The sequence below is a fragment of the Piliocolobus tephrosceles genome, chromosome 10, assembly GCF_002776525.5.
Source record: "Piliocolobus tephrosceles isolate RC106 chromosome 10, ASM277652v3, whole genome shotgun sequence".
Taxonomy (NCBI): Eukaryota; Metazoa; Chordata; class Mammalia; order Primates; family Cercopithecidae; genus Piliocolobus; species Piliocolobus tephrosceles.
Genome location: NC_045443.1, coordinates 108656987 through 108682814, shown reverse-complemented (window position 1 = coordinate 108682814; position 25828 = coordinate 108656987). Strand labels below are relative to the sequence as shown.

Genomic DNA, 25828 nt, shown 5'->3' with positions numbered 1-25828 from the left:
GGGGAAGAAAGAAAGACAGGAAAAGGAAGCTCTGGCCTATGAAGGACCCTAGTCTACCTAACATGAACATGGTGCAGCCAGGACATGCTGGAATTAGAAGACATAAAAAAGATGTGTGTGCCCCGAGAGAGAAAATGTAGACAACAATACAGAAAGAGAAGAGGCACTTAATAGTAGCCGTGGCGCTTAGGCAGGACTCAAAGCACAAATAGGTGAGGGTTAGGTAGAAGAAAGACATTCCAGGTGGTCAGAACAGCTCGGGCAAATGCATGGATCCAAGTTGGTCCAATCAGGAGGAATCCCGGGACATTTGCTAAAGCCTAGGAAAGAGCTGCTTTCTTTCCCTGGGAGTTGCCAAGGTGGTGAAACAGAGCTACCAGGAGAGAATCCTGGCTCAGAACAAAGCCCACCCATACAGGGAAAAAGCTGAGCCAGGATCTGAGTAGGATGAGATAACATCATTTGAGCAGCTGGATACAGTCATGCCTGAAGCGAGACACCTTACCCTTTCAGGTCACATGAGCCAATAAAAATTTTCTTTTGTTTAAGTGGACTCCAAATAAGTTTCTCTCAGATAGAACCTTAAGAGTCCTGCCTGTTATAGCAGACAGTGGCCCCAAATCGTCCCCAAGTGTGACAAAGTCCCTGAAAAGTCTATCTGAGATTCATGCATTAACCAGTTCTCTTCTTTCACTTGGCCCCAACAGGGAATCTCCTTGCATCCCAGCACTGAGCACAGAAATGTTCATTGAATGAATGAATGAATGAATGAATGAAGTTTCCCTCACAGTTGATGTACGCTGTCTGTCAAGGTCATATTCACTGCCTTTAACCTATTCCCTGGTCTTCGAGTTGAGAGATAGCACCTCAGTTTCCTGCCAGCTCCTTTATCTCTGGCCATCACACTCACAGTTAAGTGACTGACTCCAAGGGATGTTCCCAGCACCCAGGAACAACTCTGCAAAGGGAAGATGCTTCCATCAGGCGCCCTGTTCATGGGAAACTGCCAGGTCGTTCCCGAACCCAATCACCTGTCAGCCACAGTGAGCATGGTACACCGCTCGTCCACCCATCAAACAAGCATTGATTGAGCATCTACTATACACCAGACCTTTTGCTCAAAGCATCCAAATGAGTGAGGTCTGGGTCTAGAGGCAAAAATCCATGAAACAGAAGAAGCTTTACCCCCGTCCAATAAGACCGTCAAAGTAAGAGGAGTGTCCCCTCTAGGCAGGAAACTTACAAACTTATCTGTTGCTAATAATAATAAAAATAAAAGGTTTTCTCCTAAAAAAAAAAAAAAAAAAAAACCCTTTCTGTAGACATCAAGGCATCCACTTCAAATCTTGTTGGTATCCCCGTTAAACTGGCAAGGAATATCACCTTGCAAAAAGATAAAATTGTAACAATAGTAATAACAATAACAGCCCCCTTTTTTTTTTGGATCACTTACTATGCAAACTGCCAAGCTAAATGTTTTAGCTACACTGTCTCACTGAACCTTTGCAGCCTGCTACCAAGTGGGTAAACAGAGGCTCAGAGAGGTTAAGGAGCTGCCCTGAAGTCACTCAGCTACTGGAAGAACTAGGACTTCTACACAGATTTGGAAGACTCCAAAATGTCTCCAAGCCTCAGCTTTCTCCTCATAAAATAGGAATAAGGATTTACTTTAAGGGGTTTCTACGAAGACTAGATGAGATCATACATGCAAGCTGTTTCAGCACACGGCCTGGCCCAGGCAGAGGGCCTCACTGAGCCAGCCTGAGTATTTCATCATCAACATGTCCACGATTTAAGGTTTAATGATTTAAGGTCCGTGATTAATGGTTTAAGGTGGGGTGGGCTCAGGGCACAGTGTGGTGCCAGGCTCAAGGGAAATCTCATGCCACTCTCCTCTCAGCTGTCTGCCACCAATGCTCAGATGTCAGTCGGCTTTGGACAAGTGCACAAAACAGTCTCGGCTGCCCACAGCCACCACAAGCCTGAGCTTGCTAGATCCGCCCTCGGAGGGAGAGCTGCCAGGTGGCTTCCTTGCCGGCTGGCTCCCACCCCTGGCTGCTGCCCAGGGTGATTTAACCTGAGTCCCTGCCTGCCTCGCCAGAGCGTTGGAGACACAGGCACAGCATTTGGCGCGGCCCACCCACGCAGGACACCCACCCCATAACCCATACCACGATGCCTCGGGCATGCCCAGCCAGATGCCTGGCACACAGCAGCTGTCTGACAGCAGCACGCAGTGGGCAAGGCTGCAGAAAGAGTGGGTTACACATCGTGTGATTTTAAAAAAAGAGGATATTGTGTGCCGATGGGATGTTTTAATCTGAGTTCAGGTGTTCCAGAAATAACAGTAATAGCTCCTGCTCTATAGTACTTACTATAACCTTTTATGTAAAGTAGGAAATTTAACTCTCACAACATCCCCATGTAGTCGGTACTGTATTTAGCCCGATTTTGCAGGTAAGGAAACTGAGGCACAGATAAAGTGACCTGCCTGATATCACACATAGCTAGGACACACTGAACCAATCTGGCCCACGGAAGTCTGCCATGTTCCAGAAAGACCCCAAGGGAACAAGTAAGAGACAGCCCTGAGCCTGGCACTGTTATGACTCTCATTTTACAGGTGGGAAGACTAAAGCTCAGCGAAGCTCAGCAACATGCCCAAGGCCACATGGCATTCGAAGCCAGGCTCCAGATATGCATCTGGCACTGGCACGACCATCTTTTATTCTGCAGAGTACCTGGTTTCTATTTTGTAAGATGTGACTCCCCCTACCCACTCACCCACCCAGCCACCCAGATCTGCAGAGGGCGATACCACAACATGACAAATCCCAGTGAAGGGACAGTGAACCGGACAGGGACAGAGATCAAAAGGAGATCTCTTCTTCTGGCTCTGTGGCTTTGGGGAGAAGCCCGAAAGCCACCAGGTTCCCTGCAAGGCATGGGTTTTCTAGCCTGGAGAAGCGGCTGTAGGGGGTCACACCCTGCAGGTGGCAGGGTGCAGGGCTGCTGTGGTGTGGCCATGTGGGGGACCCTGACAATCTCCAGAGCTGTGGCCAGAGTCCCTTACCAACCAGCTCGGGGCAGCCTTCCTGGAAGGTGCATCCCAGAAACCAATCCTGGGGCACTAGCCTCCCCCAGGCCAGACTGACTCACTGTCACCCAGGGGTCCTCATCACGACGGGTGAGTGCACCTTGAAAAAGCGCATTCATATCACAGAATCCTTGATATTTAGAAAGCAACACCCCTTCCAAAAACAAAACACCCATTGTTTTTATAGCCCAAGCTACAGAAGGCAATTCTTGACAAAACCATCTTGGTTGGAAAAGGGTGGGTTAAAAATGGCCACAGCCCTCAGAGGGACCGGCGAGGGTTTCCAGGCTCTGACTGGAGCTGGGGCCGAGGCAAGAGGCTAGGAGTCTGCAGTGACCTCCTTGGTGGCAGGCTGTGCTGCCTAGGGAGGGCTCTGCTGGGTGCTCCCCCAAGAAAGATAGAAGTGCCCCACACATGTGCTCACATGCAACACATGCAACATGTGTTCACATACATACTCACACAGGTGGCCAGCACATGAGCACTGCTCACACCCTCCTGTGCAACGTGGGCTCAGTTGACACGCTCTCATATGTAGCACACACATGCAAAATACATGCACACAACTCACTCTGCCACGTGACACCCTCCTCCATGCAAGCTCACATGTTCAAATGCATACAATTCACACACTTGTGTGTGTACACTCATGCTTACACACACACGCATACCCCTCTGACTTGCACACATGGGTGTGTGCGCCCACACAGACCCACCAGTCACACACCCACGTGTCTCCTTAAGATACACACATCCACACAAACAGAAAGACACAGAGGGCCAAGACCCACACCCAGCCACACCCATGGCCACCTCCGAAGACACACAGACCCACACACAACTCACGAGTGCACACACAGAGATAGGCAGAGATCCACACTCAATCTCACGCATGGACGGCTCTCACAGCCACCACACGCACAGAGAAAGACACATGGAGGGCCACACGGGCCACGCTTACATCGGGCTGGACACACAAAGGGGCACAAGGACACACACAGACACAAGGACACACACACACACACACATACACACAGTCACAGGCTCCTGCTCTCACATCCCCCAAGTCCTCTCAACCCTCCGCGGGTCCTCACACTCACCCTGGGCAGCTCCTGCCTCCTCTCCGGAGCCGTCCAGGCTCCCAGAAGTGTCCAGACACAGCCCTGCTCTGAGGGCCTGTCGGCAGCACCGCCGGCAAATAAAAAGCGAATGTGCAAAAATAAAAGCGAAAGGCTGTGATAAAGCCGTTCCCTTCCCACAGGACTCTGAGCTGACGCAGGTTCTGCTCTGCAATAAACATTTTCATTCTAATTTTAAAAGACATTAGCATTACCTCTTTGGCTCTCGATCGAGCCAGACGGTACCTCGCCTCCTAGCTGCCCATCGGCCTCGCTGGGCATGGAGGGGACAGAGGGTCACTCTGCATGATGGGCACTGACCAGGCTGCCTGGGTCTGATTTTACACCATCCGTGCGGGTCCCAGTTTTGGCGTCCGATAAACTCGATAGGTGATCAGAGACACTGGGAGCCCCAAATCTGGCAGAGACATCCCCCAACTTCCCCTGAGACTCTGTCTCACCCCAGCTAGGATTCCTGCAGGTCCAATCCTGTTCTCCCATGTGAGGGCTACACATGAGGAAGGTAGTTTTCAAATGGCAGGTCTGCCCCCAACAAATAGAGGGCCACCCACACTTCCCCACAACTTGACCTGCCTGCAAACCCGAGTCTCACCTCATATCTCCCAGCAGTGACCCAACCTGGCTTTCCGGGCTTGGCAAGGAATGAAGGAAGAAGAGAAACCACATAACGGTTTAAGAAAGCAGCGAGCTATTTTTATGAGCTCAGAGGCCTAGACCCCAAAATGCAGCACTGCCTCTGGCCTCCAGCCTCAGCTCTTGCCACGCCCTGATCAACTGGAGGTCCCAGGCACTCTGAACACTGATTTGCACAAAGCCCACCTCCGAGCCTTTGGCCAGGCCATTTCCTCCACCTCTGCTGGGCAGGACCTGGTCGCCCTTCAGGTCTGAGCTTCCAAGTCACTTCCTTCCACACTGCTGAGCATTTGGGATCCTGTGTTGAACGGGGCAACCCAGTTCCTGCCTTCACTGAGCATATGATGTAGGCGGCCTCCTCCAGGAGGCTTCCTTGGCCTTCCAGGCTATATTGAGCACCTGTCCTCACTCCAGAGGCCTCCTGGCTCCTACTCAGGGACAGCTCTTCTCAGGCTGGTTCTATGTGCTGCACTTCTGGCCATCCCTGTCTGGGGACTCCCCGAGGGGAGAAGGCAGTCTGCGGTGCTCCCCCTTTCCCCTGCACCAGGCGTGAGCCCCACGGGCGGCTGCTAAGTGCGTGAATAAATGAATACCCAGCTTGTGCCAGCCGAGGCCAAGTCCCTCCAGTGTGGCTCACTGTCTTCCTCCTCTGAACTCACAAAGAAAAAGGGAAACAGGAGACCAAAGTGAGTCCCTGCTAGAGAGAGGCAGGTGATGTCGGCTCCCTGCTCCTGTCCGAGCTGCTGTGGGGCTGGGGGCATAGGTCCCCTCTGGCCATTCCCCACTGTTAACATGTCACCATACTGTCAACTGGGCCTCTGCAGTTCCCGAGCATCAAGATATGGGATGGAAAGGAGAAATGCCGGCAAGGCAGCTCACAGCAGCCTCGGTGGCCTCCCTCCAGAGACACAAATCTACTTTGAAAGGTCCCTTGCTGGCCCACACCCGGGAAGTCCTGGTGCCAAGGCCGATGACTGCAGCTCCTCCCTGTCTCTTCCACTCAGTTCTTTTTTTTTTTTTTTTTTTTGACATGAAGTCTCGCTCTGTCGCCCAGGCTGGAGTGCAGTGGCATGATTTTGGCTCACTGTAACCTCCACCTCCCAGGTTCAAGTGATTCGCCTGCCTCAGCCTGCAGAGCAGCTGGGATTATAGGCATGCACCACCACACCCCACTAGTTTTTATATTTTTAGTAGAGACGGGGTTTTGCCATGTTGTCCAGCCTAGTCTCGAACTCCTGACCTCAAGAGATCCACTTGCCAAGGCCTCCCAAGTGCTGGTATTACAGGCGTAAGCCACTGCGCCCAGCCCCCGACTCTGTTCTTACCCCCACAACCCTCCTCTCCGTGGTGGCCTGAGACTTCTTTGCAAAAGGTAAGTGGATCCTGTCACTACTGTCCCCAGCTTATGCCCTTCAATGGCTTCCCGTAGCTTTTAGAATTAAACACCCCAAATCCTTACTCTGAGCCTCGGGGAAAAGTCCAAACTCCATGCAGTGGCCTCAGGGCCTTGTCTGATCTGACACCCACCGACCGCTCCAAGCTCACCTCTGTCCCAGCAAAATGACTCACATGCCCCGGAGCCTGGGTTCTCTGTGCCAATGCCCACGCTGTTCTTGGTGCCCAATGCTGTCCCCCAGGTACAAAATAGCCACCCCGATCCCCTGCCTGCTCGCTGCAGTCTCTTTGCAGATCCTCCCTGGCTCCTGACTCTGAGCGCCTCACTTGCCGAGCAGGACTTGCTGCTGTGGGAAGATGTCATCTTGTGCAGTCACGGGTGGTCTTCTCACCCCGGTGACCCCCTGAGAGAAGGAGCCTATTTTAGTTACCTAGGAGCTCCCCGATCTGGCCCAGGGTGGGCACATGAATATGTATTAATTATTGCTGCTGTGATTAATATCATTTTAGGCTCCCTCTGCTGCTGGTGCCTTGCTCTAAACTCTCGTATTAGTTTGTCGCTAATAAATAAAGCCAAAAAGAAAGACCCTGGCTCCTCTGCTTCCTCCCCAACTCCCCATGCTGCTCTCTGGAGATGGAGGGCTTGGGGACAAGCAGGTGAGCAATGTGTCATTTCCCAAAACACTCCCCAAAATTGAACAGGAAGATGGGGTTCATCACCCCAAGACAGGCATCTGAGTACCTGAGCCCAGAACAACGTGGATTTTCACTCCAAGGCCACACCTGGTGGTCTTAGGTGACACACACACATTTGAGGGTCTCATGTCACCTTCCTGGGTGTATCTGGACCAGAGCTCCCATCAGAAGCATAAGAAGGGAACAGGAAGGATGCCCAGTGCAGAACTTTTGGGGGTGCTGGGCTCTGTCGGATGCGTTGGCAAGGCTCTGCTTTCAGGATTTAATACTTTTTATCTTGACAACAGGGACTCACCCTCTGAAGCCAAGATCTTAGCTGCCCCCCAACTTCTTCTTCTTCTTTTTTTTTTTTTTGTTTTTTTTTTTTTTTTTTTGAGACGGAGTCTCGCTCTGCCACCCAGGCTGGAGTGCAGTGGCCAGATCTCAGCTCACTGCAAGCTCCGCCTCCCGGGTTCCCGCCATTCTCCTGCCTCAGCCTCCGGAGTAGCTGGGACTACAGGCACCCGCCACCGCGCCCGGCTAGTTTTTTGTAGTTTTTAGTAGAGACGGGGTTTCACCGTGTTAACCAAGATGGTCTCGATCTCCTGACCTCGTGATCCGCCCGTCTCGGCCTCCCAAAGTGCTGGGATTACAGGCTTGAGCCACCGCGCCCGGCCTTTTTTTTTTGTTTTTAAGACGGAGCCCTGCTTTGTTGCCCAGGCTGGAGTACAGTGGTATGATCTTGACTCACTGCAACCTCCACCTCCCGGGTTCAAGCAATTCTCTGCCTCAGACTTCCAAGTAGCTGGGATTACAGGGGCCCGCCACCATGCCTGGCTAATTTTTGTATTTTTAGTAGAGATGGAGTTTCACCATGCTGCCCAGGTTGGTCTCTAACTCACCTCAAGCGATCCACCTACCTCGACCTCCCAAAGTGCTGGGATTACAGCCCACCATCTTCTTCAAGCCACATCTCCTGAACAATTCCAGCTCCACTCACAAACCCACCCGGTGGCTGAGCTGGCCTTGCTTTCTGGAGGGAAAGAGGAGGCTGGAGGCGCTGCTGAGCTGGGAAGCGGGGATGTGAAGCATCAGAGAAGAGGGACAGGACCATGGGAAGGCTATGGGGCCTCGGACAAGTGCCTTTGCCTCTGTGAGCCTCAGTTTCCTCTTCTGGAAAATGGGTATAAGTGATAAAATCTCCTGAGATTCCACACGGGGAGCACCCAGCACAGGGCCTGGCCTCCCACTCTGCTCCGTGGTGGCCATGGGGATGATAATTTGGGTAAACCCAACTGGTTTCTGGGACAGCAAGAAAGGATGTGAGGGGTAGGGGGATAGAACAGCCCGAGGCAGACAAAGGACCTCAGTCCAGGCAGGTAAGGAACTTGAGACCTCCATGGTCTGATTCCCCCTCACCCCCACCAGAGGGCTCCATTTTGTACCCTCTGGGCTGTTGCAAGAATTCGGACCAGGCTCTGGTGATGATAACTGCTCTGAGCACCAGGCAGCTCTTGGTTCTCCCTGCTGATGGGGGGCTCAGTGGCACACTTAATCCTGGAACTATTACTCATCCACGAGTCACTAGTTGAGCCCCTGGCACTCCCTCTTGTCCCAGCATCACTGCTGACCCTGTCAGCCTCTGAGCCCTTGCTCAAGGAGGCTCAGACTTGCACAAGGTGGCTCGGCTTCAAGGACAGCTCACGGCTCCTGCATGGAGCAGATGCATGAGAGTAACCACCATCTGCAGGGACTCACTCCAGACCCAGCATTTCCTGACCCTACATGGCACCCAGCATGTTCCTCCATTCTGGCTTTGAGACATTGAAAGGGGTGACAACGTCCGAAGCAGACAAAATGGAGGCTGTGAGTTTCCCTTATTTCATGGAGAGAAAAATTAGTGATGGTAGTAATGGTAATATTGATCAACACAATTTTAATAGGAACAGCTATAACTCACACACTGAGTCTTCCACCTGCACCCTCTCATCTACCCCTCACCGCAGCCCTCAAGGAGGGGATGCTATACTTACTTTACAAATGAGGAAACTGAGACTTAAAATGGTGAAGTCATTTCCCTCCTTACCTCATTAGACCAGGAAATAAAGACTCAGAGAAGGCAGGCCACTTGCCTAAGAACACACAGTGAGTAACAGACAGGAATTTGATACCAAGAGTATATAACCTTCATCTTTTTTTTTTTTTTTTGAGATAGGGTCTCACTCTGTTGCCCAGGCTGGAGTGCAGTGGTACAATCACAGCTCACTACAGCCTCAACCTCCTAGGCTCAGGCGATCCTCCCATCTCAGCCTCCCGAGTAGATGGGACTACAGGCATGCGCCACCTCACCTGGCTAATTATTGTATTTTTGGTAGAGATGGGGTTTTACCATGTTGCCCAGGCTGGCCTTGAACCCCTGAGCTCAAGACTGCCTCTGTCTCCCAAAGTTCTAGGATTACACGCATGAGCCACGGTGCCCGGCCACCCTCATGCTCTTAACCACAGCTGTTCCCACCCCAGGAAAACACATGGCTAGTCATTCAGTAAACAGTGTAATAGATGCTGTGGGGTATCTGGTGCTAGGCAGACTGAGGTGAAGTCCCTGGGTGCTTGCAGCTGACCCTCTAAACAGGGGGAGACAGACACTGAAGGCTGCATTACTCCCAAGGTGATGACAGCCAGGTAGCGGGTCAGGGGATAATTCCGTAACCAAGCCAGTTTACCTTCTTCCAGAGATCAAGAGAGCCTCCCTGGTTAAATAAGACAGCCTCCAGGCTGCACAAAACTTCTGGCCCAATGAGCAAGACAGACATGCATTGAACAGTATCACATAAATCACTTCTATTGCTTAAAAGGTGGATGCACCAGCTGCGGTGGCTCAGGCCTGTCATCTCAGCACTTTGGGAGACTGAGATGGAAAGATCACTTGAGCCCAGGAGTAGGAGACCAGCCTGGGCAAACAGTGAGACCTCCATCTCCCTCCAGCCCAAAAAAATTAGCCAGACATGGTGGCACATGCCTGTAGTCCCAGATACTGGGGAGGCTGAGGTGGGAGGATGCCTTGAGCCTAAGAGGTTGAGGCTGCAGTGCGCTGGGATTGCACCACTGCTCTTAGCCTGGGAAACTGAGCAAGACCCTGTCTCGAAGAAAAAAGGTGGATGCTGCCAAAGGCTAGGTGCTGTTGCAACCGGGGCACAGGGTTAGGGTTAGGTCTCTGACCCCAGTCCCCAAGCTAAGGTAACAGCAGAAGTTACTTACCTGGCAGGAAAACCAGGCTCCCAGCACGATCTTTGCCTCCCTCTGCCCGCTCCTGGTCCCTGTCCACTTCTCCTGCCCTTCCGCCACAATGAGGTGGCCAGGGCTGCTCACACTGGGCCCAGCCGCAGGCTCTGTTCCCCTCCTTCATGCAGCTCTCGGAGAGATCGATTCCGCCACGGGAACGGCCAGGATAATTTTTGCTTAGCTTCAAATACCTGGTTCTCATGAATTCCTCTGCCAGAAGGTTATAAAGCTTCCTCTAAAATGTGGGGGAAAGATTAAGCCTGCTTATGGTTAATACACTGTCCCCTGTCCGTCAAACTGCCTGTCTGCTATTGAAAGTTCACTATTAGATACTTATTTAAACAGCCTCGCAAGGCTTCCGAAGAAAGTGCAGTTATGCATTTTTCCCCTCCTTGCTGGCGCGAACGACTATAGATAAACATCAATTGGCTCCTGCGGATCACAGTCACAGTAAATAAATTTTTCAGGAAGCTTGAGATCCGCACAAAGGCTCCGCCAAGCTCCCATTTCACACAACATCAATGTTTGGCCTCCAAGAAATAAAAGCTCTAAGGTGTCCGTCGCCAGGGCAAAATTATCAATTGTCAAGTCACTTTTAAAAGAAAAAGAAGATAGAGGCTTTCAGGGAGCCATTTCATCCTGCAGCTTAAAATAAAAGGAAGAGCGACAGGCACTTCACCCACAAACTAACCACTAGGACTTCCCCCTTAAAAGCTCAGGTGTTCATCGCCCCCCCTCAAATTTCTGGCCCCAGCCCTGCTGCCCTGGGTGAGCTGAAGCAGTCAGTTCAGCTTGGAGCAGCCAGTTCTGGCTGAGTTCAGTGACTTCAGTGACTCAGGCGTTGGGTTATTTTTACTTTCTCAAAGTGGGTTTTTTTTTCACTACTTTTAGAAGTGGCAGACGAGGCTTGTCTATTATAAAATATTTGTTGCAAACACACGCACTCACTTGCTCACCGCCCCACACACAGTTCTCATCTGTGTAAAAATCTCAAGTCACCATGGTGTGAGGGGCAGGAGATGCAAAAGCTAGGACACCCTCCTTGGCGAGCCGGGGTTTATGTAACACTCAGCACAGTTCTGCTGGAGTGGGGGTCATCTAAGCTGGGAACCTGAAACAAGTGTCATTTCCCAGATGGGGAAACTGAGGTACAGGGGAGCCTGAGGGAGATGTAGAGGCAGATGTACCTGCATTTGAATCTCAGCTCTACTACGTTCCCACTGCATGGCCTTGGGCAGGAAACTTAAATCTGTTGGAGCCTGGCCAGGTACAGTAGCTCACGCCTGCAGTCCCAGCACCTTGGGAGGCCAAGGCGGGTGGATCTCTTGAGCCCAGGAATTCGAGACCAGCCTGGGCAATATGGCGAAAACTTGTCTCTACAAAAAATACAAAAATTAGCTGAGCTTGTTGGCAGGCACCTGTGGTCCCAGCTACTGGGGAGGCTGAGGTGGGGAGGATCATTTGAGCCTGGGAGGCAGAGGCTGTAGTAAGCCATGATGGGGCCACTGCATTCCAGCCTGGGTGACATAGCGAGACCCTTTCTCAAAAAAAAAAAAAAAAAAAAAAAAAAAAAAAATCTGCCAGAGATTTGGTTCGCTTATCTGGAAAATAAATATGGATTACAGCTGTCCCTTCCTCACAGAGTCACTGCAAAGATTAGCCTCTGCCATTCCTATTTGCCCGCTTTATTATTAAAGGTATTAGACCCTCCTAGCCAATTGCTGGCAGGACCAGGACTGGATATGAGAAAGGAACACTGCTCTTGGAGGCAGCAGATCCAGCCCTGATTCCAGGCCTGTCACTTTTGCTCACAGCTCCTCGCCCAGTCCCAGATTCTTTGTCCAAATAATGAGACCTTGGACTAGTCAGTGTCTAGCATTAAAACCCATAGTGATGTCTTCCCAACAGCCTCATTGGGAAGGTACTATTATTATGCCCAATTTACAGAGATGAAAATTGAGGCTCTGGGAAAGGTAAGCTGTCAGGAAAGGCCAATAGCCTAGACCTCAGCTCAGCCTGTTCAGAAGCCTCTGCTCCTCCTGCCTGACCACACAGCCCCGTTTGCAGCCAAGACTTCAAGTCTCAGTGTTTCATTCAGAGACCCATCTGGGACTAACACTGGAGCCTTCTTCCTGCCTGCGGATGGGGGAGCCATTCCCACACCTTCTCTCTTCTTCCCCACAGAACTCCGAACAAAGGTCAGGGTGAAAAGGACACCTTTGCTCTCAACGTTTTCTAAAGATGCTGGTATTGGGTTGAATTGTGGTCCCCTAAAATTCACATCATCTTGAACCTCAGAATGTGACCTTATTTGGAAATAAGATAAGGTCAGAAAGAAACTTAAATCTGTTGGAGCTTGGCCGGGCGCAGTGGCTCATGCCTGCGGTCCCAGCGCTTTGGGAGGCCAAGGCGGGTGGATTTAATCAGTTATGTTAAGATGAGAGCATATTGGATTAGGGTGGGCCCTAAATCTAGCGACCCTCGTCCTTTTCAGGAGAGACAGGTGCAAAGATAAGACAGTCATGTGGCGACAGAGGCACGATTGGAGTGATGTGGCCACAAGCCAGGGAATGCCAGGCAGGGCCGGCAGCCACCAGAAGCTGGGGGAGGTGAGGAAGGCCCGTCCCCTGGAGTCTGGAGAGAGAGCATAGCCCTGCAGACACCTTGATCTTGGACTTCTGGCTCCAGAACCACGAGAGGACAAACTTGTACTGTTTTAAGTCCCTTCAGTTGGTGGTAATTTGTTCCAAGGGTCCTCAGAAAGGAATGCAGTGTTCTTCTATAAAAAGTGCATAGAACCCCAGGTGACAATTATCTGGGCTTTGGGACGGTTCCAGGCTGGGTGGGGTGAAAAACTGAGGTGGGTCCCATCAGTTGGGCAACCGGGATGAGGTAGCCCAATCCTGCACCCCTGCATGGCCTGATCTCTGTTCTTAGGGGTCTGCACAGGGAAGGGTAAAGGCTGCCTGGTTGTACTTGACCTCAGCCAATGGTGACCCCAGCTGTGTCTCCTCCAGGCCTTTGTGAAAAGGGCATGGCTGAGTCAGGAAAACCACCCTGGCAGCTTTGGGGCTGCGGATCTCACTTCCCTCCGCAAACAGGAACAACGAGGCCAATCTCCTGGGGCCAAGTCCAAGACAGTCTTTTATCCAGTCCATGGCGCCTGCTCGCCTGGCCCTGGCTGGAGTGGGAACACTGACTCCTTCAGCCACCTTTTGGGTGAGTCCAGTGAGTGACCCCTTACGTGGATATGCACACAGATGTGCAAATTGAGGCCGAGAGTGACTGAAGTTCCTGGCTCAAGGTCCCATGTAGTGAGGACGTGGCGCAGCCAGGCACAGACTCACTCTGTCAGATTTCACTCCCTGTGGCCTTAACCCTGAAGATCAAGGAGAAACACACAGGGAGCCTCAGCACACAGTAGGTGCTCCATCAATGCTGGCTTGCGCTTGCTTAGAAGCTGCTGTTTGGTGATGGCATTGTTTCTCAGTGCCTCTCCTGAGATGAGAAGGAGACCTCAAACTGGTTTTTACAATTAAAAAAAAAAGAGAGAGAAGTAGCATCTCTGTTCAGCTGATGGGTTGGTGGCACATTTGAAAAACCACTGGACAAAATAATGGAGCTTGTATCTCTAACACCAGGGGTCTCTGGGTGAGGTTTGGGATGTTTTTGCAGTTCACTGCAAGGCATGGGCTCAGGGAGGCTATCATTTGACCCTCACCCAGAAAAAGGATGCTGAGAGATGGGGAGGTGGAAATCACCTGTTTTACAGAGATCAAAGAATAGAGTAGTAATCGGATCGCAGGCCAGGCACGGTGGCTCACACCTGTGATCTCAACACTTTGGGAGGCTGAGGAGGGTGAATCACTTGAGGCCAGGAGTTTGAGACCCGCCTGGCCAACATGGTGAAACCCCGTCTCTACTAAAAATACAAAAAATTAGCCAGGTGTGGTGGTGCATGCCTGTAATCCCACCCACTCAGGAGGCTGAGGCAGGAGAATCGCTTGAACCCAGGAGGCGGAGATTGCAGTGAGCCGAGATCATGCCACCGCACTCCAGAGCTAGAGATTCCACTTCAAAAACAAAGAAGAGGTAAAGGGATTGCCCCTTTCGGGCCAGCCCAGAACCCAAGACAGAAACCTCGCTCACCTGAGATGCTCCCTCATCTGGCCCCATGGAGAGCTCCGTCAGCTTGGCGCTGACAAATGTCCCTAACTGGTCACTCCTATCCAAGCCCATTCCCACAACTCTGCTCCAGGACAAGGGATCGCTCACCAAGATGCTGCAGCTGCCTCCTCCCTGGCCTCCCTGCCTCCACTTGGAGCTCACCTCTGCTCCCCTCCACTCCACATGATGGCCACAGGCACCTTCCTCACATTAAGCCCACCTGCATCACTCCTCTGCCCCAAACCCTCCATGGCTCCCATCACCCTCAAAATGTAGTCCAAACTCCTCATCTGCCCATGAACCCCCTGAACGGCCTCCAGCCTGCTTTGTGCTGTTTTAACCGAAGAGGAGACACAGGGCCACAGTGACTAGGTTCTGTTTTTTGCCTGTTTAATGCTCAAGCATGAATGCTCTGGTTACAGCTCCCCCAAAGCACCTGCACTCTCTGACCTCTGAGCCTTTGTACCTGCTGTTCCCTCTCTCTGGAATGCCTTTCCCTCTACTTCCTCCCATTAACCTAGGAATGCCCAGTCATCTTTCAGCTCTCAGCTTCGATGCTGCCTCCTGCAGAGGGCTTTCCAGGCCCTCTGGGTGGCCCCTATTGCAGCACATGCCGCCCTGCTCAGGAAACCAACCTCCAAGCAGAACTTGGGTCCAGGAGAGCACTGCAGGGCCTGGAGGGGTGACATCAGGGAGGGTCATTCAGGTGGAGGCTTTGTTCCTCTCAGCTCAGAGCCCTGGGCCTCAGGACAGACAGACCAGGATTCCAAATTACAGGCCTCAGATGCTGCCAGCATTTTTTGTCCCCTACAGTGTGTTATCGAATATCTTTTCTTCTTTAATCCCCACTACTCCCATTTCTCAGATGGGGAAACTGAGGCTTGAAGAGAAATCAGTTGCCTAAGGCCACAGTTTAGTGATCTACAGAGCAAAGACTCGATGCCAGCACTGCTGGCCTTGGCCTCCAGGGCTTGTGCCCTTGATCACTGTCACTGGGCAGAAGATGCTCTGAGAACAGCAACTGCACAGGACAAAGCAAAGTGACTGATCATTACCACAGGATGCAGGAGCTAGGGAAGACTGCATCTCCACTTGGAATATCCTGCAGGTCGCTTTGCCCCATGCCTCAGTCTCCCCACCTGTAAAATGTCATACCACCACCCAACACTGCACACCACCGCCCCTGGATAAGGCAAAGGAAGTGGAGTGGGAAGGAGGTCATAACTCCTGAGGTCAGCAGCTCAGTCAGGAGCAGGCAGGTGGGAAACCCAAGGTGACTCTCCGCTGCCTCTCCCCACTGCAGAGCTGTCAGCCTCGTCGGGGGCGGGGCGGGGGGTACCCTGGCACCCAGCTGCCCGGTCGGACATGTCATGTCCATGCATGACAGGTGAGCTTCATGGCTCAGCTCACTGCTCAAACCACAGGCACTCAGAGTTGCATGTCTAGAGGAAAGTACTGAGGGCTCAGGGCCTGACACTCCCAGGTCTGCGTCCCATCTCTACCATTTGCCAGCTGTGTGTCTTCAGACAAGTCCCTTAAACTCTCTGAGCCTGTTCCTTCTCTGAAAAATGGTGACATCTCCATCTACTCCACAGGGCTGCTATGAAGACTCGAGTTAAAGCCTCACATCGTAGGGATTCAGCCTGCTGCATTTTGAATAATTAATGAAGTGCTTTCAGTCCTTTACTTTTTTTTTTAATTGAACTTTTTATTTTGAGATAATTGTCAATTATCACAGGCAGAAAGAATACAGAGCGGCCGGGCGTGGTGACTCCCACGCCTGGAATCCCAGTGCTTTGGGAGGCCGAGAAGCGAGGATTGTTTGAGGTCAGGAGTTTGAGAAAGAATACAGGGCGATCTCTTGCGCCCTTCATCCAATTTCCCCCAAGGGTCACAATTTACAACACTGAGAGCAGGACCAGGACACTGACTGATACAGTCAAGCTACAGAGCATTTCATCACCCCCAGGCCTTCGTGCTGCCCTTTGATAAGCACGCCTATTTTCCTCCCTAGCCCTGTTCCCACTCCATTCCCTGTTCCCCAAACTTGTCTTTTCAGGAATGCTACGTAAGTGGAATCCTTCAGTATGCAATCCCTTTTGAAATGGCCTTTTTTCCCTCTGCACGATTCCCTCAAGCTTTATCCAGGTCATTAGCGTATTAATAGTTCGTTCCTTTTCGTTGCTGAGTAGTGCTCCATGGTGTAGGGGTGCCACAGTTGAACCACTGGCCTGGTGAAGGACATCTGGGGTGTTCCCACTTTTTGGCTACTCATGAATAAAGCTGCTGAGAACATTTGTGTGCAGGTTTTGGGGTAAACTTCAGTTTTCAGTTCCCTAGGATATATTCCTTCATTTTTAAACCCCTAAGGGCATATAATTTCATTCATTCAACAGATATCCATCACAACCTACTATGTGCAGGGGCTGTTTTAGGCACTGAGGAGATAGCACCCAAAGGCAGACAAAGCTTCTGTCCTCTTGGATGATACAAAACAAAATGACTGAACAAACAACTTATGGCTAAGTTGACTCTACAGCCACACACAGAAATGAAAAGCATTCTCTGATTAATGATCAAATTAGTAGCTGCTCCAGTGAGCCAAGTTAAGTGCAAAGCACTAGGGTGTGTTTTTTCAAGGAACAGTATTACCTGCTAGTTAAACATGCATGGCATCAAGATGAAGCCACCAGTTGGCAGGCTAGAAACTCTGGTGACTTCTTCTTCATAGCATTTTCTTTCTTTCTTTCCTTTTTTTTTTTTTTTTTTTTTTTGAGATGGAGTCCCGCTCTGCTGCCCAGACTGGAGTGCAATGGTGTGATCTTGGCTCACTGCAACCTCCGGCTCCCAGGTTCAAGCAATTTTCCTGTCTCAGCCTCCCAAGTAGCTGGGATTACAAGTGCCCACCACCATGCCCGGCTAATTTTTTTTTTTTGTATTTTTGGTAGAGACAGGGTTTCACCATGTTGGCCAGGCTGGTCACAAACTCCTGACCTCAAGTGATCCGCCTGCCTTGGCCTCCCAGAATGCTGGGCTTGCAGGTGTGAGCCACTGTGCCCAGCCCATAGCATTTTCTTTAGTAAGCCCCTTGTTACAGTAGAATAACTTACGATGTTCATTCCCATTTCATAGGCTATAAAAAGTATGTCACTTGACAGTTCGAATAGCAATGGGTAACATTTCTTGAGTGCCATGTTTGGCACCATTCTCAGATTTTTACACATGTCATCACTTTTTTTTAGTGATGGGGGTTTTGCTATGTTGCTCAGGCTAGCCTTGAACTCCTAGGCTCAAGTGATCCCTTGCCTCAGCCTCCCAAGTAGCTGGGACAACAGGAATGCACCACTGCACCCAGCTGTGCCTCATCACTTTTAATCCTCATAAACCAAAAACCATTCCCTGAGATAACTGCTCCATCAGCCCCATTTTAAAGGAGAGGAAACTCTGAGGTTCCAGGATGCTAAACAAGTGGTCAAAGGGTATACGGCTGGGAAGGGCAGAGCCAGGATTTAAACCTTTGGAGACAGAGTCAATTTGATGTCCTAAAAGAGAAGCCTTCCTCCTCTCCCTGTCTGCACCCAATTCTGCACCCAGCTCTGTGATGTTAAGTGTCTTTCTCTCACAGGCACTGCACACCTCAGTAAAGGCCCTGGATAGCAATTGTTTCTAAGATAAATTGGACAGTTCCTCATTAACTATGAAAGGCCTAAATGCTGATCACCTCAATCAGTATGTTCTAAGCTCTCATTATTAGAAAAAGAAATAATCAGGTCAGCCAAACCTGATTCTTTTGATGAAAATGTTTCCTTCTTTGATGCACCCCAGGCTACACAGTGCCAGTTGCCTGTGAACTAAGTACTTTCTCCATCAGTGACACAATCTTCATCTTACGTTCTGAACTCACATCCATTGCTCTGTGATACTACCATGATATAATAGAAATATTTATCCGCTGACGTGGCCAATGTCTTTAGCAGGAGCAGACAGCATGCTCTTTCTTGCTGACAGGTTGGTAGCTGGTGGGGGTAATTGCTATGACCATCATCAGAGAGGCCTCAACCTGCCACTGTGTTGCTTCGAAGTTAACTAGAAGGGACCCAGGAAATATGCACCTGGATCAGGCCTGGCACAAGGTAGGAGCCTCTAGCTTCTCCATCAGCTACATCTGCTCCTGATCCCTGATCTCACACCATTCAGGGCATTTCCCAAACCAATAATAAGTACAGAAAAGTCTCTCCACCAGCATTCACTGATGTAACAACAACGTGTCAAGTATCCGCCCTGTGTAAGCCCTTGCTGGAAGGTGGGGAGATGGCAGGGGATGAGATCTTTCTGAACTTACACTCCAATGAGGGAGACAGATTCCAAATTCAAAGAAACAACCCAATACACAATTACAACTGGAAACAAATGCTGGAAAGGGAACCAAGTAGTGCTGATATAAGAATAAAGGGGAAAGATGTGCTGTGGCAAAAATGGTCCCGAAACACTTCTCTAGGAGAGACGGGAACCGAAGGAATCAGCCAGGGGAAGAGCATTCTGGGCAGAGGGAGAGCATGTGCAAAGTTCTGGAGGCACAAGTAAACTGATTAGAGGATTTCAGAGGCCAAAAGTATTTACAGAATTCCTTTGACCTTATCTCCTTCCACTCTCCCCTTCACTCACTCATCCCATCCCCACTGGTTTCCGGGATGTTCCTCAACCCTTCTGAACACATTCCCACATCAGGGAATGCCTGGAACACCCTTCCCAACCCTCCCCCAGATCTCCGCATGACCTGCTCAGATGCATGCTTGTAAATGGTTACAACGGGCTCTCTGAGGAGTAAGCCCTGATTTGTGGCATCTGCCAATTTCCATGGGGTAAATACTTCTACCTTGGCTGATTTCAAGCTGCTCATGGAATGTCACTGAATGAGGGGCTGGGAGAGACACACACAGTCAGCTCTCAGGAGCCAGTACGAGCCAACTCCAGCACACCACAGCACCTCCATCCCCATCCTCTATCCTACTTTCCTTTCCTTCACCATTTTTATCATCATGATGTTCTTTTTTTTTTTTTTTCTTTGCCACCTGTCTCCCCAGACTAGAAGGTCAGCTCCACGGTGGCAGGGAATGTTGCCTGCTCTGTCACAGTGCGTGGAACAATGCCTGGCACATAGTAGATGCTCAATAAATACCAAGATAATAAAAGAATGATGAGAAGGTCCATGTGGCTCCACTGTGGTGAGAAGAGGAAGAATGGGAGAAGAGGGGCTGAGGTTACTCCAATCCCCTGCACCCCGCAGCAGCCTCTCCAGAAGGTGGGCACCTAGGAGCCCAAGTGACAGCAGGTACAGCGGCCTGTCTGCCAGCCCGCCTGCCATGTGGCCTCTCATTATACAGCGCTGTCACTGCCACAAAGCTTTCACAGCCACTCTCATACCATTTTGCTTTTAAAATAGAAGTTTCCTGTGAACCTGCAAATAATTCATCGCTGTGAGTCCTTAAAACGTTCACAGGTATTTAAAATGCTATATAATCAAGTTCGCAGAAATATAAAGTGTAAGCGTTAAAATTCTTTAATGTTCTAATTAAAACAGGCCACTTATGCCCCAGCCCTGACTCCTGTTTACTATTTCTGTAATAGCCAGTGGCTTGTTCTAGGAAGAAAAAAAAGAAAAAGATTCTTTTTAAATTGGCCTTGAAAAAACAAAGAAGAACAAAAGAGGAAAAAGTTAAAGTTTGCTTTCTCCAGCGGTGCACTGAGGAACTGAAAATCACACTTTCTAAATATTCATAGGTTGCCAACTGCTAAAGCAGGGGACAGGGGACATCTGGGGTCCCTCCACCTGCTCCCCTGGAAACAGATGGTACTTGGGCAGTAATGGGAGGAAAGGGCAGGGGCTGAAATCCTTTATGTCTCAGAGCTCAGAGAATGCCCACCAGCCCAGGGCCCACTAACCACTCCACTCCTGCTGATTCAGTCTTCACCGCTGTAGGCCAGGAGAAAAATCGTATCTATTTGTAAGGTGTAAGACAAGTCAGGGCTCTATCTGCCTCTGGTCTCGGACAAGCATAGCCGTGATGCCTCTGCATATGTTGTTCCCTCACACTTCCCCATGCACACTTCTATTCATCCTTCTGTCCTCAGCTCCAGTGTTCACCTCCTCAGGGAAGCCCTCCCTGACTACTCCCACCCTGGAACTCGATGAGATGGCACTGCTGTCTACTCTCACTGCCCTATCTGCCAAGGGCTGGTTTGTTGTTCTTCCCCCATCAAAGTGACCTTGAACAAGCACATCCTCTGGGTCAAAAGCAGGCTGCCCTGTGGATGGCAGCCCCTGACCGGTTGCCTGGCCTTTCTCCCAATCTCCCTGCCAGTCCCAAGGTTCATGACTACAAACTCCCGTGCTTCCCTCTCAGAGCTCTCGGCGCCACCTGTCATCTTCTATTACCTGTGAGTTTGCTTGGTGGGCGTCCCCTCCACTGGGCTGTATTCTCCATGGAATTCGAGACACAGCAAGTTCTCACCAAACAGCCCAGGAAGCAGCCTCTTAACTCCCTCCTAAACCTCAGTCCTCTTTTGCCTAAGTGACTTATATCTGGCTCATTCATTCATTCATTCGGCAACACCCACCCCATCACCACAGACCCACTTTATGTTGGGTCCTGGATGGCATCCCAAGATGCATTGACTCTGGGGTCCTCCAGCTCCACTCACCCCAAAGGACTCCTCTTCCCTTCCCATCTGTCCCTGGTCCCATCACCCCATCAGGCCCTGGACCTTGGACCCCGGCCCCAGGCTCCAACATCTGTCTCCTTCGTGGTCTTCTTGGCCTGCTAATCCCTGGCCTTCTAATCCTTTTTCTGGAAGGCCTCTCACACCCATACTATTTTTCCCCTGTTGTGCCCCTGTTCTTGGTGACCTCGATGGTCACCCGCTTGGTGGCTGCTCTCTGGCTGGTCACCCTGTTCATCTCTCTCCTAAGCTGGTACCATGGTTTTTGCCTGAGGTTGATCATGATCCCCAGTGGACATTCAGCAATATCTGGAGACATTTTTGGTTGGTACAACTTAGCAGGGGAGGCAACTGCCACTTAGAAGGCAGTGGCTAGAAAGGCTGCTAAGCACCCTACAAGGCACAGGGCAGCCCCTACCACGAAACAGCCCCAAATGTCAACAGTGTGAAGTTGAGAAACTTTGTGGTAGAAGACTTTCCATCACAGCTCGGAACTCATCCCCCTCCTGCTCAAATGTCCTCCATGGCTCCCCTTGGCCCACCAAGGTCCACCCAGCAACCCCTCTTCCAACACCCAGGCTCCTGCAATCTCCCAGCCTAACTTTCACATTGCCCACCTTTCCCAGACGAGCCAAACCGGCCTGCTCAGGGCCCCCAGGGTGTGGCCATGCCTTCCCCTCTCCGAGCTTTTGCTCATGCTCTGCACCGGGGCACCTGCCTCCTCCACCTCCCGACGAGTCTTCCAGGTTTCAGGGCTGGTTTCAAAGCTGTGTCCTCTCTCCCAGCTCCCTGGTTGGTCTAACCACTCTCTTTCCTCTGTCCATACACCCTGGGCTTTAACGTCCCGGGGCGACCTGCCACTCCAGTCCGACCTGTTTGTTGATTTTCTCGGACATTTTCGGACACTTGCCCAGCATGGCCCTTGGCACACAGTAGGCCTTCAAGAGGTGTGAAATTAATTCAAATCCCTCTTCCCACTAAAGTTGCAAATTCAGAAAACTCCTAGAATCAAATCAATTCAGGCCACCAGCCTTTTATTTGGACTGACTCTAATTCCTTTACAAATATCATATTCCTTCCAATATATTGTGATTTTCCACTTTCTCCCTTCTCTTGCACTCTCTCCTGCTCATCTCTGCTGGATGAAGAAGCCCGAATTGCTCTGTCCACAACATGAGCAGATACAACACAGAGATGCCTCAAAACACCTGCTGTCCCCACACAGACATCCCCAGCCTTCCCAGGGACATTCCTGTCCTTTTGTAGAAGGTTGATTTAAAACAGCAAAATAATACATTCTGCATGCTGAAAACCTAAAATCCTCCTTAAGAAAGCCAAACACGAAAATTGCCTATAATCTCCACCACCCCAAGGAAGAGCAAAACAGGCGTCTGCGTCATTCCTCTCAGGGGTAAGGGAGCCGGGGCATTTATACGCCAACTCCCGAGGCAGGAGGGCTGCACCCCGGGGGTTATAGCCTCAATACTTCTGGTCTGCCCTCTCTCAGGCAAAATGGTCTTACAGTTTTAGAAAAAAACAGAGATGCAGTCACCAGCAGTCAGAAGCTCGTGGAAGATACTAAAAGGTCCAAGGGGAACAGAACAGCACCTGCTCATCTTCTGCCCTATCTCAGGCTACACAGTGGACAGTGAATGGTCACCGCCACAGCACCAATTCCCACTGCATCCAGAAATCACCCCTTATTCTCATTTGGGGGTCCCCTCCTCACCCCCTCCTAACCCCTCCCAATTGTCATGAACATCTATCATGCTTTATGGCCAGTCAGAATCAGAATCTCCTTCCTATGGGTGGAGAAGCCCCTCCTTACATGAGTCTTGGTGGGGGCTGAGTTGGTTTCTGTTGTTTGCAATTAAGAGTCCCGGGTGAGGGCCAGGTGCGGTGGCTCACACCTGTAAGACTGAGGCGGGCGGATCATGAGGTCCAGAGATCGAGACCATTCCGGCTAACACGGTGAATCCCCCCATCTCTACTAAAAATACAAAAATCAGCCGGGCGAGGTGGCAGGCGCCTGTGGTCCCAGCTACTCAGGAGCCTGAGGCAGGAGAATGGTGTGAACCCGGGAGGCAGAGCTTGCAGTGAGCCGAGATCGTGCCACTGCACTCCAGCCTGGGCGACAGAGTGAGATTCCGACTGAAAAAAATAAATAAATAAAAAATAAAAAAAAGAGTCCTGGGTGAGGTTCTTCCTTGACTCTAGGGGTGAGACTAGATCTCACTCCCCTGGTCAGAGGAAGTTCTGCTTTCTTAATTTACAGAAACTATACTATATATGCTGCTTGGCAGTGGCTTTCACCCACAGAGCAATGTGCTAGGGATATTTCCCTGGGACAAGAAACATCCACTGGTCTTCCCCTTATAAACAGAAACTTCCCATACTTAAAAAAACAATAAAAACAAAATAAAGTGAACTTTATGTAGAAGAATTTGAGACACACCTTGAGAAAGCTGGAATCCCAGGGGGGTGTTTGTAAACCTCACCTGGACACTCTGGGTGGACACCAGTAGGGAGCAAAAAAACACCAATCCTCCCACCGCTGCCGCAGTCAATCAGAAATGGTGACAGCACGGAGAGCGCTGGGGCCCGGGGCCCGGACACAAACACCACTTTCCAGAAACACGCCTGCTACTGGCCCTTATTATTCATTGTACCTACAGCTATAAGAGCTCCTATGTATTGAAGAATTTTAGGAGGCGACATTCACAGCACTGACTTCACAATAACTCTATCATAGTTATTATCAGCAGCGTCTCCACTTCATAGATAAGGAAACTGAGGCTCAAGAAAGCTTAAAAGCAGGAATATCAGTAATAATAACAATAACTCATATTTGTTGAGGGCTTATTATATACCAGGAAGTGCCTATATTACATTGACTTATTTCACTCATTTCTTGAACAGATATTTACTGAGCACCCACTCTGTGCCAAGTGCCGTTTTAGGTGCTAGGAAGACAGTAGTAAGCAAAACACACAAAATTCCTTGCTCTTTTTATCTTATTTTTCGAACGTCAGGGTCTCACTCTGTCACCCAGGTTGGAGTGCAGTGGCATGACCACTGCAGCCCCAGACTCCTGGGCTCAAGTGACCCTCCTGCCTCAGTCACTGGAGTAGCTAGGACTATGAGTGCACAGTACCACGTCTGGCTTTTTTTTTTTTTTTTAAAGAGAAAGAGATGGGGTCTTGCTACATTGTCCAGGCTGTTCTCAAACTCCTTGCCTCAAGCAGTCCTCCCATCTCGGCTTCCCAAAGTGCTGAGATTACCACTCCTGGCCCTAGAGCTGACATTTTAATGGGAGAAATCAGCAAACAAGGTAAATGGGTGAAATATAAATGCTCAATCATGTTAAGTGCTAAGGAGGAAAGAAAATACAGCAGGGAAGGGAAGTGAGGGCTGTATGTGTAGGTGTGTGTGTTATGGGATTTTAGGCAGGGTGGCTGGAGAAGGCCTCTCTGTGAAGGTAACTTCTGAAAGACCATCAGCAGGCTGCCTTGGGCAGAGGGAACAGCCGGTGCAAAGGCCCTGAGGTGGGAAAGTGCTCAGTCCATTCAAGAAGCAAGAAGGCCAGATATTATCATCCCCATTTTACAGATGAGAAATTGAGGCCCAGAGAATGGAAGTGACTTGATCAAGGTCACACGGCAAGTAAGTGGACATGACACGACTAGAACCCAGGACTTCTGACATTAGACCAGAGGGTATTTTTCCACTGCCATCTCTCAGCGAGCAATTCCTGTGTGCCACGCCTGGATTAAGATGATTGTAGGCACCTGCTTGTCACCAGGGAGAGCTGTGAATTGAGGCGTCCTCCCACCCAGTCCCAAACCCACCCTTGGAATACCCCATGTGGACACCCACATGAACTGGCCTGGACACACACGCACACAGGTGTATGCACAGGCTGTTCTGCCCTGGACAAAGCAGGTGGGAGAACAGTGCCGCTGAGGGATGTGCAAAGATTAAGCTAATAAATAAAGCTGCCCAATCGATGATTCTTAGAGCAGAGCATGGGAGAATGAGAAATCACTGCTCATGCCGGGGAAAATCTTGCTCTTCTAGGTCCCACTAAGTCTACAAACTTAACCAACAGCAACGAGGAAGACAAGCCGAAAATACAGCAGGGAAGGAAGACAGGGAGGGGTCAGGGCCTGGGAAGGGGCTACAGCGACCAGGTAGGGCTGTGTGACTGTAGGCAAGCAACTGCCCCTGTCTGAGCCACATCTGTAAAATGGGGCAAAACTAGCCCTCGTTCAGAAGGCCACCAGAGGTCTATGCTGCTGTGTGTCGCAGATGGTGTGGACAACTTTGACTAGATAATACTCACCTGTAGCATAAACTCAGAGGCTACCAGAGGAGAAAGTAAATCCCCCACCCACCCCAAGAACCCCTTCCCAGGGGCAACCACTGTTGGTAGTTTTTAGGAGTCCTTCCGGAAAGTCTTAGACCAAAAATTATTCTAACCTGCTTGTCTGAGGCCACCAGTTTGTAAAAGGCAGTGAGATGGAAAGCTCCCACATCTATCCGACCTCAGAGCCCAAGTCTGCAAGCTCTGGGCCACCAGGTCCCAGCTCTTCCCAGTCCACAGACAGCTAACATTCTGCTGCAAGTAGTTCCTCAGTCCCCATGGGACCAGGCCAGGATAGGCTTGGGGCTGTAGGCCTCGTTAGGCTGGGCTGGGACCCCAGGTGGTCCCACGCACGCC

General features: G+C 50.6%; 1 protein-coding gene across 1 annotated transcript in view; it reads right to left on the bottom strand.

The window, feature by feature from the left end:
* The window catches only part of CUX2 (cut like homeobox 2), a 316937-nt gene that overhangs the window by 246124 nt on the left and 44985 nt on the right, over nt 1-25828 (bottom strand). The gene's annotated exons all lie outside the window — the stretch shown is intronic.